This window comes from Scyliorhinus canicula, chromosome 23 (genome assembly GCF_902713615.1).
Source record: "Scyliorhinus canicula chromosome 23, sScyCan1.1, whole genome shotgun sequence".
NCBI lineage: Eukaryota > Metazoa > Chordata > Chondrichthyes > Carcharhiniformes > Scyliorhinidae > Scyliorhinus > Scyliorhinus canicula.
This window is the reverse complement of record NC_052168.1, coordinates 23,096,034-23,112,048: the sequence shown is the minus strand read 5'-3', so window position 1 is coordinate 23,112,048 and position 16,015 is coordinate 23,096,034.

The following is a 16,015-nucleotide window of genomic DNA, read 5'->3' as shown; positions in this document are numbered from 1 at the left end:
CACTTCACGTGACAGAATACATTTTTAAAACATGCGCAGCTGGTCGGTAGTTTGACATCCCAAGATTGCTGTTGTCCTTATTGCTGTTCTATCTATAACAATTGGACTAATTCACGGCCACTTGTGAGAGGGGGTGGAGTTAGAGAGGAGGCAGTAGTGTCGTGGTATTGTTGCTGTGCTAATAATCAAGAGCATCGCCATGCTTTAAGGACCTAGGTTCGAACCCTGCCAGGGTTGATGGTGAAATTTTAATTCCTTAGGGAAGGAAATCCCCCTTCCTTACCCGGTCTGGCCCACATGTGACTCCAGACCCACAGCAATGTGATCGTCTCTTAAAAGCTCAACGAGGGCCACACGGTTGTGCAGTGGGTTAGCCCTGTTGCCTCACGGCGCCGAGGTCCCAGGTTCGATCCCGGCTCTGGGTCACTGTCCGTGTGGAGTTTGCACATTCTCCCCGTGTCTGCGTGGGTTTCACCCCCACAACCCAAAAAGATGTGCAGGGTAGGTGGATTGGCCATGCTAAATTGCCCCTTAATAGAAAAAAAATAATTGGATACACTAAATTTATTTTAAAAAAGCTCAACGAGCCCCCCGATACCCTATCCCGAGGTACATGTGCCAGCGCACAAGTGGACCGACTCCGGACCCTGCACGACAATCTCTGTCACCCAGGGGGTCACCCGTTTTTACCATTTCATCAAGGCCCACAACCTGCCCTACTCCATCGAGGAAGTCAGGGCGATCACCAGAGACTGCCAGGTCTGTGCGGAGTGTAAACCGCACTTCTACGGCCCGACCGAGCGCGCCTGGTGAAGGCCCCCCGACCTTTGAACGCCTCAGCGTGGACTTCAAAGGGCCCCTCCCCTCCACCAACCGAGGAACCCCCCCGACGCCCTCCACTCCATTCGGTCGTTCCTTTGCACGGCGACTAACGATACTCCCCATGAACGTCTCTTTGCCTTTCCCAGGAAGTCCACCTCCGGGGTTTCGCTCCCAACGTGGCTGGTAGCTCCAGGACCCGTTCTCCTCTGTAGACACGTTCGGCTCCACAAGGCGGACCCATTGATTGAGAGGGTACAGCTACTCCACGCCAACCCGCAGTGCGCCTACATAGGGTACCCCGACGGCCACCAAGACACAGTCTGCCTCAGGGACCTGGCACCAGCTGGTTTCCCCCCCCCCCCCCGACCCGGCCCACCGTCCCTTCCCCCGGCACACCCCACCTCAGCCCCCACTCCAGGACAATCCGTCCTCCCCTCGCTCCCACCCGGGGATGAAGAGGATGTCGACACTCTCCCTGAGTCACCGAAGACCAAGCCGACACCGGAGTCGCCACCAGCACTGCGGCGATCTCAACAGCAGATCAACCGGACCCCCTGAATTTGTAATATTATCTGTACTTTTAAAACACAATTTGCTGTGCATAGATCTCCACCACCCCCGCTGGACTCATTTTTTAACAGGGGGTGAATGTGATAGTCAGCACTGATGTATATATTGTATATAGAGGATGTTGATACAGGTGCTTTAAGGTAAGGCCTCTGTACTACAGGTATGGGGGTAGATCCCTGCCTGCTGGCTCCGCCCAGTACTCTCCACCTATAATTCCGATATAGTGTATCGTCCTGGGAAGCTCAACGAGCCCCCAGATGCCCTGTCCCGCGGCACGTGCGCCAGCGCGCAGGATGACCAACTCCGGGCCATCCACAATGACCTCTGCCACCCAGGGGTCACCCGGCTTCTCCACTTCATCAAGGCCTGCAGCCTGTCCTACTCCACCGAGGAGGTCAGGGCCATGACCAGGGACTGCCTGATCTGCGCGGAGTGTCAGCCGCACTTCTATCGATCCACCTGGGTCCACCTAAGGCCCACCTGGTGAAGGCATCCCGGCCCTTTGTGCGCCTCAGTATCGACTTCAAAGGGCCCCTCCCCTCTTCCAACCGCAACACGTACTTCCTCAACGTCGTTGACGAGTTCTCCCGCTTCCCCTTTGCAGTCCCCTGCCCCAACATGACCATAGCCACCATCGTTAAGGCCCTAGATAGTATCTTCACCCTGTTCGGTTTCCCCAGCTACGTACACAGCGACCGGGGCTCCTCATTTATGAGCGAGGAGCAGCGTCAGTACCTGCTCGGTAAGGGCATCGCCTCGAGCAGGACTACCAGCTACAACCCCAGGGGGAACGGGCAGGTGGAGAGGGAGAACGCGACGGTCTGGAAGACCATCCTACTGACCCTCCGGTCCAGGAATCACCCAGTCTCCCATTGGCAGGAGGTCCTCCCCGACGCACTCCATTCCATTAGGTCCCTCTTTCCACAGCCACGAACGAGACCCCTCATGACCGCCTGTTTGTTTTCCCCAGGAAATCCACCTCCGGGGTCTCACTTCTGTCCTGGCTGAAGACACCGGGACCCATCCTACTCGCAAACACGTCAGGAGCCGTACGTCCGACCCCCTGGTTGAGAGGGTCCAGCTCCTTCACACCAACCCCCAGTACGCATACGTAGAACACCCCGATGGCCGACAGGATACGGTCTCCCTCCGGGACCTGGCACCCGCAGGATCCCATACCATCACCCCAACCTACCCCCCCCAACCTACACCGAACAGCGCCCCCGCCCCTGCATGGCATCTAGACCCCCTCCTATATTCCCTCCCCCCTTCACCGACCTACAGGAACGAAGATCCGGAAGACACGCTCCCGGAGTCCACGCCTGTGCCCGCTTCGACGAGTTTACCGCCCATGCCCGCACCGACGAGTTTGACACCTGTGCCCGCTGTGAAACCAGAGCTCCGGCGATCCCAGCCCACGATCCGGGCGCCGGACAGACTGAACCTGTGAGCCCTTCACCCCCACCAGACTTCATTTTTTTAACAGGGGGTGAATGTGGTGAACGTATTATTGTAACCATTCACCACTGTACTACATTGTACCACGCTGTTGCCCATGTGGGCTCCACCTATGGGCCATTGTACTGTACTACACCGATTGTATCATGTTGGTGCCCTTGTGGGCTCCGCCCCTGGCTCCGCCCCCTTGACGGGAGGTATAAAGAGCAGCTGCCCTGTAGGCGGCCCTCATTGCAGAGCAGTCGCAGGCAGGCGCTGTTCTAGTTCATTAGGTCCCTCCTTTAAAGCCCCTGTTCACTTCTATTCTCTATCTTGAGTGAATTGATGGTCGCATCACCGACAAAGCCTTTTGAAAAAAGTTTGATAGGACTTGTTCATAAGAACATAAGAACTAGGAGCAGGAGTCGGCCATCTGGCCCCTCGAGCCTGCTCCGCCATTCAATGAGATCATGGCTGATCTTTTGTGGACTCAGCTCCACTTTCCGGCCCGAACACCATAACCCTTAATCCCTTTATTCTTCAAAAAACTATCTATCTTTACCTTAAAAACATGTAATGAAGGAGCCTCAACTGCTTCACTGGGCAAGGAATTCCATAGATTCACAACCCTTTGGGTGAAGAAGTTCCTCCTAAACTCAGTCCTAAATCTACTTCCCCTTATTTTGAGGCTATGTCCCCTAGTTCTGCTGTCACCCGCCAGTGGAAACAACCTGCCCGCATCTATCCTATCTATTCCCTTCATAATTTTAAATGTTTTTGTAAGATCCCCCCTCATCCTTCTAAATTCCAACGAGTACAGTCCCAGTCTACTCAACCTCTCCTCGTAATCCAACCCCTTCAGCTCTGGGATCAACCTAGTGAATCTCCTCTGCACACCCTCCAGCGCCAGTACGTCCTTTCTCAAGTAAGGAGAACAAAACTTAACACAATACTCCAGGTGTGGCCGCATGTCAGGTTGCTTTAAAACCATCATCTTTCCAAACACGGCAACAGCAGGGCGGGGCCGGGGGGGGGGGGGGGGGGGGGGGGGGGGGGGGGTTCAGAGTGGGAGAGATTCCCAGTTGGCCATGGGATGGGAAGAATATTGGAGCCTCTGCCGTCGCTCTCCGTAGTCCCAGCATGCAACTTGCCCGTTAAGGTGGAGGTTACCATAGATACCCGGGGCCTACCTGAATGGTAACACCTACTCCCGCCCCCTGACCCTGCCCGGTCAATAGGCATCAGGCGCAATGGCAACGAAACGTGACCTCATGTCATGTTCAGTGTGTGGCGGCGAATCCCCCCCCCCCCCCCCCGCCTCACCCCGGGCGCCACAGGCTTCCGATATTCCTGCGAGGGTCCGGGGGACGTTTCCTCGATGCTCGCAATTCAGGCAGGAAATTCAAGCCCGGGTTTCGGACAGACCGGAATGTTCTTCATGAAGCTAAAAGAAAAACCTTTCGCCAATCGTGGGCAATGAGCGTTGGGTGACACTGGCCCCCGTGAACGGCGCTGCCCACAGGAGGCCGTGTTCAGCAATCAGGCCAAGTTTTATTGCTGTAGCCGATAAAATTGGCGCCTTTACGAGGACTGTGCCTTATTGGCTGTTTCTTTGTTTTTTTGAGGGGGACGGTGCTCTGAACGCCATTGGTTTCAGGGGAGGGTCTGTGTTGTGTGCGTGTTTGTGCCTGTGTGTGTTGTAGTTGTGTGTCTGTGTCTATGTGTGTGTTTTGTCTGTGTGTATTGCGTGTGTTGTCTGTGTGTGTTTGTGTCTGTGTGTGTATGTGTCTGTATGTTGTGTGTGTGTGTCAGTGTGTGTGTGTGTCTGTCTGTCTGTGTGTGTGTCTGTGTTTGTGTTGTGTGTGTGTCTTTGTGTGTATGTTTGTGTCTCTGTGTTGTAGTTGTGTGTGTGTATGTGTCTGTGTGTTGTCTGTGTCTGTGTGTGTTTGTGTCTGTGTGTATTGTGTCTGTGTGTGTATGTGTGTCTGTGTGTTTGTGTGTGTATTGTGCGTGTGTCTGTGTTTGTGTTGTGTCTGAGTCTATGTGTATGTGTTGTGTGCGTGTCTGTGTGTGTGTTTGTGTCTCTGTGTGTTGTAGTTGTATGTTGTGTCTGAGTGTGTGTTTGTGTCTCTGTGTGTTGTAGTTTTATGTTGTGTCTGAGTGTGTGTGTCTATGTGTGTGTTTTGTCTGTTTGTTTTGTCTGTGTGTATTGCGTGTGTGTGTCTGTGTGTGTTGTTTGTGTCTGTGTGTGTGTGTATGTGTCTGTGTGTGTGTATGTGTCTGTATGTTGTGTGTTTGTGTCTGTGTTGTGTGTGTCAGTGTCTGTGTGTATTGTGTCTGTATGTATTGTGTCTGTGTGTTTGTGTCTGTGTGTGTGTTGTGCGTGTGTCTGTGTGTGTGTTGTGTCTGAGTCTATGTGTGTGTTGCAGTTGTGTGTTGTGTCTGAGTGTGTGTGTCTGAGTGTGTGTGTCTGTCTATGTGTGTGTTTTGTCTGTGTGTGTATTGCGTGTGTGTGTGTGTTGTTTGTGTTTGTGTCTGTGTGTGTGTGTATGTGTCTGTATGTTCTGTGTTGTGTGTGTCTGTGTGTGTGTGTGTGTGTGTGTTTGTGTGTGTGTCTTTGTGTGTGTGTGTTTGTGTCTGTGTGTATTGTAGTTGTGTGTGTTGTGTATGTGTGTTGTGTCTGAGTGTGTGTGTCTGTGTCTGTGTGTGTTTGTGTGTGTGTTTGTGTCTGTGTGTATTATGTCTGTGTGTATTGTGTCTGTGTGTGTCTGTGTTTGTGTCTGTGTGTTATGTGTGTGTGTGTGTCTGTGTGTGTGTCTGTGTGTGTTGTGTGTGTGTTGTGTCTGAGTGTGTGTGTCTGTGTCTATGTGTGTGTGTTTTGTCTGTGTGTACTGCATGTGTGTGTCTGTGGGTGTTGTATGTGTGTCTGAGTGTGTGTGTCTGTGTGTGTGTCTGTGTGTGTGTCAGTGTATGTATGTGTGCCTGTCTGTGTGTGTGTCCGTGTGTGTGTCTGTCTGTGTGTGTGTCCGTGTCTGTCTGTGTGTGTGTGTGTGTGTGTCACTGTGTGTCTGTGTGTGTGTGTGTGTGTGTATTTATGTGTGCCTGTGTGTGTGTGTGTTTCTGTGTGTGTTTGTGTGTGTATGTGTGTCTGTGTGTTTCTGTGTCTGTGTCTGTGTGTTTGTGTCTGTGTGTGTATCTGTGTGTGTGTCTGTGTGTCTATGTGTGTGCGTGTGTCTGTGTCTGTGTTGTCTGTGTGTGTGTGTCTGTGTGTATGTGTGTCTGTGTGTTTGTGTGTGTATTGTGCGTATGTCTGTGTTTGTGTTGTGTCTGAGTCTATGTGTATGTGTTGTGTGCGTGTCTGTGTGTGTGTTTGTGTGTATTGTAGTTGTGTGTTGTGTCTTGAGTGTGTGTGTCTATGTGTGTGTTTTGTCTGTGTGTTTTGTCTGTGTGTATTGCGTGTGTGTGTCTGTGTGTTGTTTGTGTCTGTGTGTGTGTGTATGTGTCTGTGTGTGTGTATGTGTCTGTATGTTGTGTGTTTGTGGCTGTGTTGTGTGTGTCAGTGTCTGTGTGTATTGTGTCTGTATGTATTGTGTCTGTGTGTTTGTGTCTGTGTGTGTGTATCTGTCTGTGTGTGTGTGTCTGTGTGTGTGTTGTGCGTGTGTCTGTGTGTGTGTTGTGTCTGAGTCTATGTGTGTGTTGCAGTTGTGTGTTGTGTCTGAGTGTGTGTGTCTGAGTGTGTGTGTCTGTCTATGTGTGTGTTTTGTCTGTGTGTGTATTGCGTGTGTGTGTGTGTGTTGTGTGTTTTTGTGTCTGTGTGTCTGTCTGTGTCTGTGTGTGTGTGTATGTGTCTGTATGTTGTGTGTGTGTGTCTGTGTTGTGTGTCTGTGTGTGTGTCAGTGAATGTATGTGTGCCTGTCTGTGTGTGTGTCCCTGTGTGTGTCTGTCTGTGTGTGTGTCCGTGTCTGTCTGTGTGTGTGTGTGTGTGTGTCACTGTGTGTCTGTGTGTGTGTGTGTGTGTGTATTTATGTGTGCCTGTGTGTGTGTGTGTTTTCTGTGTGTGTTTGTGTGTGTATGTGTGTCTGTGTGTTTCTGTGTCTGTGTCTGTGTGTTTGTGTCTGTGTGTGTATCTGTGTGTGTGTCTGTGTGTCTATGTGTGTGTGTGTGTCTGTGTCTGTGTGTTGTCTGTGTGTGTGTGTCTGTGTGTATGTGTGTCTGTGTGTTTGTGTGTGTATTGTGCGTGTGTCTGTGTTTGTGTTGTGTCTGAGTCTATGTGTATGTGTTGTGTGCGTGTCTGTGTGTGTGTTTGTGTGTATTGTAGTTGTGTGTTGTGTCTTGAGTGTGTGTGTCTATGTGTGTGTTTTGTCTGTGTGTTTTGTCTGTGTGTATTGCGTGTGTGTGTCTGTGTGTTGTTTGTGTCTGTGTGTGTGTGTATGTGTCTGTGTGTGTGTATGTGTCTGTATGTTGTGTGTTTGTGGCTGTGTTGTGTGTGTCAGTGTCTGTGTGTATTGTGTCTGTATGTATTGTGTCTGTGTGTTTGTGTCTGTGTGTGTGTGTGTGTCTGTGTGTGTGTTGTGCGTGTGTCTGTGTGTGTGTTGTGTCTGAGTCTATGTGTGTGTTGCAGTTGTGTGTTGTGTCTGAGTGTGTGTGTCTGAGTGTGTGTGTCTGTCTATGTGTGTGTTTTGTCTGTGTGTGTATTGCGTGTGTGTGTGTGTGTTGTGTGTTTTTGTGTCTGTGTGTCTGTCTGTGTCTGTGTGTGTGTGTATGTGTCTGTATGTTGTGTGTGTGTGTCTGTGTTGTGTGTGTCTGTGTCTGTGTGTCTGTCTGTGTCTGTGTGTGTGTGTTTGTTTGTGTGTCTTTGTGTGTGTGTGTCTGTGTCTATGTGTGTGTGTTTTGTGTGTGTTTGTGTCTGTGTGTATTGTGTCTGTGTGTTTGTGTCTGTGTGTATGTGTGTGTTTGTGTCTGTGTGTATTGTGTCTGTGTGTGTCTGTGTTTGTGTCTGTGTGTATTGTGTCTGTGTGTGTCTGTGTGTGTGTCTGTGTGTGTGTCTGTGTGTGTTGTGTGTGTGTTGTGTCTGAGTGTGTGTGTCTGTCTATGTGTGTATGTTTTGTCTGTGTGTACTGCATGTGTGTGTCTGTGGGTGTTGTGTGTGTGTCTGAGTGTGTGTGTCTGTGTGTGTGTCTGTGTGTGTGTCAGTGTATGTATGTGTGTCTGTCTGTATGTGTGTCCGTGTGTGTCTGTGTCCGTGTCTGTCTGTGTGTCTATGTGTGTGTGTCTGTGTGTGTGTGTGTGTGTGTCTGTCTGTGTGTGTCCGTGTGTGTGTGTTTATGTGTGTCTGTGTGTGTGTATGTTTCTGTATGTGTATGTGTGTCTGTGTGTCTGTGTCTGTGTGTTTGTGTCTGTGTGTGTATCTGTGTGTGTGTGTCTGTGTCTGTCTGTGTTACTGTGTGTGTGTCTGTGTGTCTATGTCTGTGTGTGTGTGTCTGTGTGTGTGTGTCAGTGTCTGTTTGTGTGTGTGTGTGTCTGGCTGTGTGTGTGTGTGTCTGTCTGTGTGTGTCTGTGTGTGTATCTGTCTGTGTGTGTGTGTCCGTGTGTGTCTGTCTGTCTGTGTTACTGTGTGTGTGTCTGTGTGTCCATGTGTGTGTGTGTGTGTCTGTCTGTGTGTGTGTCTATGTTTGTGTGTCTGTCTGTGTGTGTGTGTGCGTGTCTGTCTGTGTCTGTGTCTATGTGTGTGTGTTTTGTGTGTGAGTGTGTATGTGTATCTATGTTTGTGTGTGTGTCTGTGTGTGTCTGTGTGTGTGTCTGTGTGTGTCTGTGTGTGTGTCTGTATGTGTGTTGTGTCTGAGTGTGTGTGTCTGTGTCTATGTGTGTGTGTTTTGTCTGTGTGTACTGTGTGTGTGTGTCTGTGGGTGTTGTGTGTGTGTCTGTGTCTATGTGTGTGTGTCTGTGTGTGTGTCAGTGTATGTATGTGTGTCTGTCTGTGTGTGTGTGTCTGTGTGTGTGTGTGTCACTGTGTGTCTATGTGTGTGTGTCAGTGTCTGTGTGTGTCTGTCTGTGTGTGTGTCCGTGTGTGTGTGTTTATGTGTGTTTGTGTGTGTGTGTATGTTTCTGAGTGTGTTTGTGTGTGTATGTGTGTTTGTGTGTGTTTGTGTGTGTGTGTGTATGTTTCTGAGTGTCTTTGTGTGTCTGTGTCTGTGTGTTTGTGTCTGTGTCTGTCTGTGTTACTGTGTGTGTGTCTGTGTGTCTGTTTGTGTGTCTCTGTGTGTGTGTGTGTGTCTGTGTGTGTGTCTGTGTGTGTGTATGTCTGTGTCTGTTTGTGTGTGTGTGTGTCTGTGTGTGTGTGTGTCTGTGTGTGTATCTGTCTGTGTGTGTGTGTCTGTCTGTCTGTCTGTGTTACTGTGTGTGTGTCTGTGTGTCCATGTGTGTGTATGTCTGTGTGTGTGTGTCAGTGTCTGTTTGTGTGTGTGTGTATCTGTGTGTGTGTGTCTGTGTGTGTGTGTCTGTCTGTGTGTGTGTGTGTGTCTGTGTTACTGTGTGTGTGTCTGTGTGTCCATGTGTGTGTGTCTGTGTGTGTGTGTGTGTGTCTGTCTGTGTGTGTGTCAGTGTCTGTTTGTGTGTGTGTGTGTCTGTGTGTGTATCTGTCTGTGTGTGTGTGTCCGTGTGTGTGTGCCTGTCTGTCTGTGTTACTGTGTGTGTGTCTGTGTGTCCATGTGTGTGTGTGTCTGTGTGTGTGTGTGTCTGTCTGTGTGTGTCTGTCTGTGTCTGTGTGTGTGTGTGTCTATGTTTGTGTGTCTGTCTGTGTGTGTGTGCGTGTCTGTCTGTATCTGTGTCTATGTGTGTGTGTTTTGTGTGTGAGTGTGTATGTGTGTCTATGTTTGTGTGTCTGTCTGTGTGTGTGTGTGTGCGTGTCTGTCTGTGTGCGTGTCTGTCTGTGTGTGTGTCTGTGTGTGTGTGTGTCTATGTGTGTGTATGTGTCTGTGTGTGTGTCTGTATGTCTGTGTGTGTGTGTGTCTGTGTGTGTGTGTCTCTGTGTGTGTGTGTGTGTGTCTGCGTGTGTGTCTGTGTGTGTGTGTGTGTGTCTCTGTCTGTGTGTGTCTGTGTGTGTGTGTGTGTCTCTGTCTGTGTGTGTCTGTGTGTGTGTGTCTGTGTGTGTGTGTCTGTGTGTGTGTGTCTGTGTGTGTGTGTGTGTCTCTGTCTGTGTGTGTCTGTGTGTGTGTGTCTGTGTGTGTGTGTCTGTCAGTGTGTGTCTGTCTGTGTGTGTCTGTCTGTGTCTGTCTGTGTCTGTGTGTGTCTGTCTGTGTATGTCTGTGTGTGTCTGTGTAGACAGATTCTCACAGTTTGTCAGTAATTTAGATTCGGAAGTTTGTCTGAATCTTGTCCCATTGGCGGCTCTTTCCCACCATCTGCTGGCCAAGAAGGAGTAGGACAAGTGAACAGGGACTGAGCAGCCGCGTCACACAGTCCGAACAAACTCGATGCTGCAATTCTGGGGCTCTGTTTACAACGGGATTGGGAGGGCGGCCATTTTAAGGCTGCACAAAACCACAAAAACTCATTTTTGTTTTCTCCTTAATGTCTCAATGCTCCACCCGCAGGAAACACAAATCAACAAACTGTCATGATATGCAACCAATGAACACTCAGAATAGGACACAACCAGTGGGCAGTCAGGAGACTCAGAGGTGGCATCACCACAAGGGGGCGCGACATAAACACTATAAAAGGGATGAGGCACTCACACCCAGCCTCTCTCCACAGACAGACAGACATCGAGAGAGTTAGACAGGGTTGATCAGCAGCATCACACCCCAGCACGCGGCTTCGAGCAGGCTGCTACAGTTAGACTGAGTTACTGCAGTTAGATTAACAGAGGGTCCAACTCATTTGAGAACTGTGTAAATAGTTCAATAAACACGTTAAACTCATTTCAGAGTCTGGAGCATCCTTTAGTTAAGGCTGCATCAAGTAGCAGCCAGTGTTAGCCGAAGCAGCAGAACACAACGCAAACAACGCCAACGCGGTCCCAAACACCTCATCTCTATTGACACTTTGTTTTGCCACCCCTGGTTTTGTTTCCCCCCCCCCGCCCTGTTGACGCCAGAGGGCGTGATCCTGGAGCTGGGGATTTGAGGAGGAATATTCCACGCAGTGCGGTGCCGATCTGCAGCTCACCCTGACTGAAAGGGTGAGCGAGGCAGACAACGTTGGCGCATTCAAAAAAACACTTGGATAGACGCTGGAGTTACGGTGGTCGACAGGGCTAAGCACCGACTCGAAGGTGGATAACGGACAGCACAGACAGGATGGGCTGAATGGCCTCTCTGTGCTGTAAACCGCTGTGTCTGTTCCCTCCCCCCCCCCCCCCCCACTCACCCCCATCCCGCAGGCAAGCCTAATTTCATTTCTCAGGTACTAGACCCTCCCCCAACCCCCCCCCCCCCCCCCCCCCCCCAGGGTATTCCTGGACCTTCCTGCTCTCCGTGAGGCAGCAGTGCTAACCACTGAGCCGTCCTTGCTGCCCTCTGCTGGTGGCTAATCTTATCGTCCAATTTGTCCCTAGCCCCAGTGGACTCTGCCAGTCCCCCCCCATGCTGACCGTGTGGACTATGCCAGTCCCCCCCCCATGCTGACCATGTGGACTATGCCAGACCCCCCCCCCATGCTGACCGTGTGGACTCTGCCAGTCCCCCCCCCCATGCTGACCGTGTGGACTATGCCAGTCCCCCCCCCATGCTGACCGTGTGGACTATGCCAGTCCCCCCCCCCCATGCTGACCGTGTGGACTCTGCCAGTGGACCAGCTCTCACTGCCCTTTGATAAATGCTTAATTGTGGACAAGAATATTTGAAATGAAATGAAAATCGCTTATTGTCACAAGTAGGCTTCAAATGAAGTTACTGTGAAAAGCCCCTAGTCGCCACATCCCGGCGCCTGTTCGGGGAGGCTGGTACGGGAATTGAACCGTGCGGCCGGCCTGCCTTGGTCTGCTTTCAAAGCCAGCGATTTAGCCCTGTGTGCTAAACCAGCCCCCTCCTCTCCATGAGCTCCGGCTTCTCTGAAACCCAAAATATCGCCGCCGAAGCGTCCGTGTCCACTCCCTCCTCCACTATCCTGGCTAAGGCCGCCCAACACCTCTTCCCAATTTTTCACAATCCCCAAAACCTGTGCGTGTGATTCGCTGCCCCCCCCCCCCCCCCCCGCCCCCCCCCCCCCCCGCCCATACCTCTCACACTCACCTGCCTCATGTCAGTGCTGCACTTACCATCAAATCACATCATAGCCGGACCCCCCCATTTGTCGGACACTTTGTCCTCCTTTGAGTATCTCGCTCACTAAGCCCCCCCCCCCCCCCCCACCCAACCAACCCCCAACCCCCCTCCCCCCCACCCCCTCCCTCCCCCCCACCCCCCGCACCCCTCCCCCCCACCCCCCACCCCACCCCACCCCCCACCCCCCCCACCCCACCCCCCCCACCCCACCCACCCCCCACCCCACCCCACGTTCTCCCCGTGTGTGCGTGGGTTTCCTCCGGGTGCTCCGGTTTCCTCCCACAGTCCAAAGATGTTTGTTGGGGTTTACGGGGATCGGCCGGGGCAGTGGGCCTTGGTAGGGAACTCTTTCGGAGGGTCGGTGCAGACTCGATGGGCCGAATGGCCTCCTCCTGCACTGGAGGGATTGTATGGTTCTTTTCTATCGCTCAAAAGACAACATACCCCGAGCTACTACAGGAGCTGGGAAACTCGCTGTTTGCCAATTGCCAATTAAGGGGCAATTTAGCCTGGCCAACCCACACACACAACCTTTGGGTTGTGGGGGTGAAACCCACGCAGACACGGGGAGAATGTGCAAACTCCACACGGACAGTGACCCGGGGCCGGGATCGAACCTGGGACCTCAGCGCCGTGAGGCAGCCGTGCTAACCACTATGCCACCGTGCTGGCCATTCTCTGCTTCCTTTTCATGGGATGTGGCCACCATTAGCATCACAGGCAAGGCCACCAGTTGTTGCCCATCCCTAAATGCCCCTGTTAGACCTTTCCAGAGGGCATTTAAGGGTCAACCACATCGCCATGGGTCTGGAGTCAGCTGTAGGCCAGACCAGGGAAAGACTGTAACAATCACAGAATCATAGAATTTATGATGCAGAAGGTGGCCATTCGGCCCATCGAGTCTGCACTGGCCCTTGCAAAGAGCATCCTGCCACCCTATCCCCGTAACCCAGTAACCCCCACCTAACCTTTTTTGGACACTACGGGCAATTTAGCACGGACAACCCACCTAACCTGCACATCTTTGGACTGTGGGAGGAAACCGGAGCACCCGGAGGAAACCCACGCACACACGGGGAGGACGTGCAGACTCCGCACAGACAGTGACCCAAGCCGGGAATCGAACCCGGGACCCTGGAGCTGTGAAGCCCTAGTGCTAACCACTGTACTGCTCCCTAATCCTCTACCCCAAAGGCTTTAGTGAGCCAGATAGATTTTCACAGCAATCGCCGTTGGTTGCCATGGTCACCATTACTAGGGCAGCACGGTGGCCTAGTGGTTAGCACAACCGCCTCACGGCGCTGAGGTCCCGGGTTCGATCCCGGCCCTGGGTCACTGTCCGTGTGGAGTTTGCACATTCTCCCCGTGTCTGCGTGGGTCTCACCCCCACAACCCAAAAATGTGCAGGTTAGGTGGATTGGCCGTGCTAAATTGCCCCTTAATTGGAAAAATAATTGGGTACTCTAAATTTATTTTTAAAAAAGAAAAAAAAATGGTCACCATGACTGAGATTATCTTTACATTGCAGGTTTATTCATAGATGTTAAATTCCACCATCCGTAATGACGGGGATGGGGTTTGAACCCATGTTCCCAGGATTACTGGTGCCTCCGCAGTAAACATTCAGTGACGTGAACCTTTACGTCATCGTCTCCTTCTGTGCCCCCCCCCCCCCCCCCCCCCCCCCGCCGTTCACGTACAACACGGCGCTTTCAAAAGCGTACGGGCGGAATTCAGCGAGACCCTTTGCCGCGGCTGCAAATCCCGTCATGGCCCCTGAATCCCGCGAGAGGGCCGGAACGGGATTGGCACTACCCAGATCTCGGTTCCCCGTGCCCTCCCCGCCAGCTGTGTGACCGGGTCCGTACCCAGAAAGGCACAGCCCGCGGCGCCCACGTGCCACAGAAAAGAGGGTTGAACACGCACCATCAGGGAGAAGCTGACCGAAATCTCAACCCGATGTGACTGCATCGGCAGACGGATTCTCGCCTGACCCAACTCGGCCGCAATCTCAGGCAAAAACCCACCCGACCCAACCCAACCTCAGCCAGACCCACCCTGGAGGAGCTTCACCTCATCCCTACGTAATCCAAGACGTAGACGTAGCAGTAATCCTGAGGCTAGGCTAATGCTCTGGGTACATGGTCCCAGGTTCGATTCCCGGCTGGGTCACTGTCTGTGCGGAGTCTGCACGTCCTCCCCGTGTGTGCGTGGGTTTCCTCCGGGCGCACCGGTTTCCTCCCACAGTCCAAAGACGTGCAGGTTGAGTGCATTGGCCATGATAAATTGCCCTTAGTGACCATAAAGGTTAGGAGGGGTTATCGGGCAACGGGGTGGAAGTGAGGGCTTAAGTGGGTCAGTGCAGTCTCGATGGGCCAAATGGCCTTCTTCTCCTTCAATGACTTCAGATTTTGAACTCTGCCCTCCAATTCTTTATTTTTGTCAAGTGCCAACCCGCAGCCTTTGGTTCGTTCCGACAGAGTTGTCCTTCATTCTGCCGTCCGCACCTACTCTGGACCAATGATTGTATCTGTGATTGTTGACAGTCGTGCCAAGTCTCTTCCTGCTCCATGACACCTTTGTCATTTCGTTCTTCCCGACCTTCTAACCTGTCGCTGACGCTCTCTGTCGTTCCCCCTGATCCTCCCCTTTCACAACAGTGTAAACCCCCCCCATCCCATTTTTACCTCGCTTCCCGTTCCAAAGGATGTCGGGCTTGAAACTTTGGCCGCGATTCTCCGTCCGTTCCCGCCGGCGGGATTCTCCATCCCGCTCCATCCCGGATGGAGCGCCAAATTCTCCGCTGTCGCTGGCAGCCGTGGGACGAACCCGGATCGGAAAATCCGATGGGACATCCGTTTGTCCCTTTCATCCCGTTCACCTTCATTTTGGGAGCATTTCGGGAACAGTGACCACAATTCAGTAAGTTTTAAAGTGCTGGTGGACAAGGATAAGAGTGGTCCTGGGGTGAATGTGCTAAATTGGGGGAAAGCTAATTATAACAATATTAGGCGGGAACTGAAGAACCTAGATTGGGGAGGATGTTTGAGGGTAAATCAACATCTGACATGTGGGAGACTTTCACACACACACAACACACAATTTACAGTGTAGAAGGAGGCCATTCGGCCCATCGAGTCTGCACCGGCTCTTGGAAAGAGCACCCTACCCGAGGTCAACACCTCCACCCTATCCCCATAACCCAGTCACCCCACCCAACACTAACGGCAATTTTGGACACTAAGGGCAATTTATCATGGCCAATCCACCTAACCTGCACATCTTTGGACTTGTCAGTTGAAAGGAATTCAGGACCGGCAAGTTCCTGTGCGGAAGAAGGATAAATACGGCAAATTTTGCGATCCTTCGATAACGAGGGATACTGTAGGCCGTGTCAAAATGAAAAAGGAGGCATTTGTCAGGGCTAGAAGGCTGGGAACAGACGAAGCCTGTGTGGAATATAAGGAAAGTAGGAAGGAACTTAAGCAAGGAGTCAGGAGGGTTAGAAGAGGTCACGAAAAGTCATTGGCAAATAGGGTTAAGGAAAATCCCAAGGCTTTTTACACATACATAAAAAGCAAGAGGGTAGCCAGGGAAAGGGTTGGCCCACTGAAGGGCAGGGGAGGGAGCTATGTGTGGAGCCAGAGGAAATGGGCGAGGTACTAAATGAATACTTTGCATCAGTATTCACCAAAGAGAAGGAATTGGTGGATGTTGAGTCTGGAGAAGGGTGTGTAGATAGCCTGGGTCACATTGAAATCCAAAAAGACGAGGTGTTGGGCATCTTGAAAAATATTAAGGTGGATAAGTCCCCAGGGCCGGATAGGATCTACCCCAGAATACTGAAGGAGGCGAGAGAGGAAATTGCTGAGGCCTTGACAGAAATCTTTGAATCCTCACTGTCTTCAGGTGATGTCCTG